The following is a 5,000-nucleotide window of genomic DNA, read 5'->3' as shown; positions in this document are numbered from 1 at the left end:
ATTTTTTCTTCTGTACATCATTCCTCGCTTTAATAGCTAGAAAAACCTGCAACTTAACATTAATGATCTGACTATACAACTGCGCCCTCCGCCTTTAGTGCCAACTCCTGTACGAGCTCCAGTGCCAGTGCCAGTTTCAGATCCACTGCCTACTTCAGTACCTACTACAGCGCCAGTACCATCACTTTCACAATCATCTTCACCTTCTATTGCAAGGGAATCTGGTAGACCTCGCTGCTGCAGAAGATGAATCAGATGGCAGCCATGATGCAGCAAAGAATTAATCAACGAATGAAATACCAGGGAAGGATAACTGCATTTCTTGGGAGAAAAAAACGTTTGCAATAATAAGCAGACAGGTAGGAGTTCAATGTGCGAAACTGGAACTCACTCACTCATTCACTTTCACTCTCTCTTCTCTTCTCTTCTCTTTCCTTTTCTCTTTCTCTCATTCTCACTCCAATTCCGATAACAACAACGACGAAGATATTTACAACATCACTTATACAATCCCCCTACCCAAATCAAGAACAAGAACATTATCAGCAACAATCAACACAACTACCACCACCACCACCACCAACAACAACAATAACAACATCAACAACACACACACACACACATACACACACATACACGCACACACGAAAAAATAAATAAATAAATAAAAAAATACAACCCTTCACCGCCTTTAACCCCCCTTGCCCCCTCCCCCTTCGCCCCAATCCCAAGCCAGCAACTCTCGTCGGCGCTCCAATTGCCTTCGGATTCGACAACTCTCGCCCCAACGCCGCCGCCGCCGCCGCCGTCAGCGCCATCCGCATGTTTCGAGGCTGACGCAACGGATCCTTTTTCTCGCCAGTCCCATCGTCCGCAGCGGAGTGTCGGTCGGTCGGTCTGTCTGTGTGTCTGTCTGGGTCTGTCTGTCTGTATCGTTTTGTCTTTCTCATCTCTGTCTTTCTGTGTCCTTGTGTCTTTCTCATCTCTGTCTGTTTCGTTCTTATTTCTATCTTTCTGTGTCCGCGTGTCTTGCTTATCTGCGTCTGTCTGTGTCCTGTCTTTCTTACCTCTGTCTGTCCTGTCTGTCTGTCTTGTCTGTCCTGATTGTGATTCTGTCTCTAGCTCCTTTCTCCTCCCCATCGTTCAATTATGCACAAACGAGTCTATTCTCCAATTCCAATGACAATTCACACTCAAAACAAATCAATAACAACAACAGAAATAATAAAAATGAAAATAGATACATCAGTGAATAAACAAAAGGTAATTTGGTCCTGAACCAACTAGGCAGAGAATGCATGGATTCTTTATGGGTGTCCAATTAGAAAAAAATAATAACAACATGACAATAACACACAGCTCTCCCGTTATCAAATAATAACAACAACACATAGCTCTCCCGTTATCAAATAACATAACAATAACACACAGCTCTCCCGTTATCAACAACCGCAGCTCATCTTGTAATCCAGTACCGACGAACCCAAATTTTGTGGAACATTGGCTGCCTGAAAATACTGCAGATTATGTAATTTTCCACTTGTAAAGATTAGCTATTCTTTCAACATTTCTTGATCTTAGTTTGATGTAATTCCCCCATCTTCTTTCTGTACGTCGGATTTGGGTTATACTTTTTATTTAATCTTCTTAAATAAATTTCTCACCACTTACCATGTCTACTGTGTTCGACAGATTTTTTTAAATCAATATCACGACGTTACAAGATACATATTTCTTAATCTGCTTGCTTCAAGGCTTTTTTCCTTCCTTCCTCGCCTCCTTCCTTACTCCCTCCCCTCCCTCCCTCCCTCCCTCCTTCCTTCCTTCCTTCCTTCCTTCCTTCCTTCCTTCCTTCCTTCCTTCCTTCCTCCCCTCCCCTCCCTCCTTCCTTCCTACCTTCCTTCCTTCCTTCCTTCCCTCCCTCCTTCCTTCCTTCCTTCCTTCCTTCCTTCCCTCCCTCCCTCCCTCCCTCCCTCCTTCCTTCCTCCCTCCCTCCCTCCCTCCCTCCCTCCTTCCTTCCTTCCTTCCTCCCCTCCCTCCTTCCTTCCTTTCCTTCATTCTTCCTATTTTATCTGAGACGACAATTTACCTTCGCAGCCACTGAGAGAAAACCACAGACGAAAGGAAGGCGTTACAGCCCCATCAATAATTCTTCCGGTTTTATTGGGGAATCGTCCATGAAAAAAAAAAAAATCTTCACTTTAACCCCTGTCTCCTTTCTTATTCTTTATTTATTCATTCTTTATTCTTATTCTTTCTTTCTTTCTCCTTCCTTTAACCTTTCTCCTTTCTTATCTTAGACGGCGCTGGTGGGGGAGTAGCGTTTGCCTGTATTTACTTTCCGTACAGATTTAACCCCTCGAATGTTGGTGGAATCTGCTACGGAGGACTAAAAGTATGCTTGTAAAAGACTTTCATGTCTGCTTTTCACTGGTTAACAGCCCAATTCTGAGGATGCGAAGGCTGAGAAATCAGTAAAGTAAACATTAAAAACAGTCGGCGCCAAAGCAGGTCTTTCAAACTTAGTCTATCACCCTAACTTGATCTCATTCCCAACCAACCTTACCCAAACATAATCCATTCTACTCTAACCCCACCCAACCAAACAAAACCACACAACCATAACCCCAACCATAACCATGACCACAACCATAAGCTCCGCCTCCCCTCCCCCCTCCCCCGCCCCGCCCCGCAGCCCCCCCGAGAGCGGCCAGCATGCACGGCCCGAGTCATACCTCACGGAGGCTCCTCGACCAGCATCTTGCATCATCCCTCCATCAGCTAATAATCGATTTCTTTGTTACTAGCTGCCAACGCCGCGGCTGCCACCAATAGGCTACTGCCGCCACCGCCGCCATCCATGACATCATCTGGTCCTTATGAATCTCTTGCTATTCATTGGGTGACAAGGACAAGCGCAAAAGCTTAGATTTCTGAGCTTTTCGAATTCCCTTTCTCACCCTTCTTCGTATTCCCCTCGTATGTTCCTTCCTGTGATTTCGCCCTTATCCTTTTTTCCTTCTTCGCATCCTCTCCTTCCTCTTCCTCCTTTGCAGTCCTCCTCATCTCATCCATTTACTCCTCCCTCGCCTCCTTCGTCCGTCTTCATTTCTCCCATCTTTTATCTCCCTTCTCCTCCGCCCTAAATACATTCCCAGCTCAGTCGTCTGTATCCGACACTCCTTCTTCTTCTTCTTCTTCTTCTTCTTCTTTCTTCTTCTCTTCTTTTCTTCTTCTTCTTCTTCTCTCTCGTTCTTCTATTCTCCTTTCTTTCTTCTGTCTTTTTCTTCTTCTTCTTCTTCCTGTCCTTCTCTCCTTCTTCTCTCTCTTCTCTCCTTTCCTTTTCTCTTTCTCCTCTCTCCGCCTCCTCTCTCCCTCTCTCCTCCTCCTCTCCTCCTCCTCCTCCTCCTCCTTCGATATGGGCTTTGGGACTATTAACAATCGGTGTTTGTCTCCTTCCCGCTACTAACCCCCCCCCCCCCCTCGACTCCTTGCCTCATCTGAACACTGCTTATCCAAGGCGCCGGCGGAGGGGGGGAGGGGGAGGGGGAGGGGGGATTAACGCTAACATTTATCCAGAGTCAAATTAATTAAGTCCCATCGTTTCCGCGCGAGTACACGTTCGAGGAGGAAAGGAGAGGAAAAGGAGGAGGGGAAGCGAGAGCGAAGATGGAAGGAGAGAGAAGGGGGGAGGATGGAAGCGAGGAGAGGAGAGGAGAGGAAAGGAGAAGAGAGTAGAGGAGAGGAGAGGAAAGGAGAAGAGAGTAGCGGAGGGGAAAGGGAAAGCATAGGAGAGGGAAGAAGGAGAGACAAGGGAAGAGAGAGAGGAGGAGGAGAAAGAGGAGAGAGAGAGAGAGGAGAAAGAGAAGACAAGAAAGGAGGAAGAAGCAGGAGGAAAGATGAAGACATGAGACAATGGGAGTAGGAAGGAAAGAGAGGAGAAAAGAAAGAAAAAGAGGAAGAAGAAGAAGAAAGGGAAGCAGAGAGAGAGAGAGAGAGAGAGAGAGAGAGAGAAGAGAGAGAGAGAGAGAGAGAGAGAGAGAGAGAGAGAGAGAGAGAGAGAGAGACATAGAGAGATACACACACAGAGAGAGACATAGAGAGACACACACACAGAAAGAGAGCGACACAGAGAAAAAGAGAGACACACAGAGAAAGCGAGAGAGAAAAAAACAGTTGCACAGGAAGCACAGCCTTCTAGTTCGCCTCGAACCGCCTTCGCCCCTTCCCTTGTCTCCCTCTCCTCCACCTCCACCTCGCCCTCGTACCCTTCTGGTCCGGGTTCTTCCTATCTTGATCTCGCCTGATGGGTTTCAATTAACGACCAGGATTGTTATGTAACTCTCCTACGTAACTTTCAGGCGGCTACGGACCAGCTGACCGGCTGAGCAGCGCTGATGACCACCTGGATGAGGCCCGTTTGTCACTCGCCAGGCAAAAAAAAAAGGGAAAAGGAAAAGGAAAAGGGCGGAGGAGGGATGCAAGGGAAAGGAGGAAGGAAGAGAGGAAATTAAAAAAAATAATGGTTGGGGGGGGGGAGAAGGAAGAACGAAAGAAGCAGAAAGGGAAGAGAGAGGAAGATACGGGGAGAGGCAAAGAAAGAGAAAGAGAAAGTGAGACAGAAGCAGAGAGAGAGTGTGTTAAAGAGGCAGAAAGAGAGTGACAGCGGCAGATAGAACGCGAGTAAGAGGTGAGACACAAAGACAGAGTAAGAAAGAGAACGAAGGAGAAACACACAAGAGAAAGTAGGCAAGAAGAATAGGAAGAGGCGCAGGCGTGAAACCCGACGGAGTTCACTCAACCCTCCCGAGGGCGAGTGACGCACGGCTCCCGAAAGCCTCCCCCTCGCCCCGATGTGACTCTCCTTCCACCGGAGGGAACCGAAGTCCGGCCTGAGATCGAGGCAGATGTCAACTCTCCCCGGAAGGCGAGAAAAGCGGAGAGGGATGACACAGAAACGGATAAATGAGCAAAGAGCCGGAAAATGCAATGCAGAGAGA

Source organism: Penaeus monodon, chromosome 7, assembly GCF_015228065.2.
Source record: "Penaeus monodon isolate SGIC_2016 chromosome 7, NSTDA_Pmon_1, whole genome shotgun sequence".
Taxonomy (NCBI): Eukaryota; Metazoa; Arthropoda; class Malacostraca; order Decapoda; family Penaeidae; genus Penaeus; species Penaeus monodon.
This window is presented reverse-complemented; position numbering follows the sequence as displayed.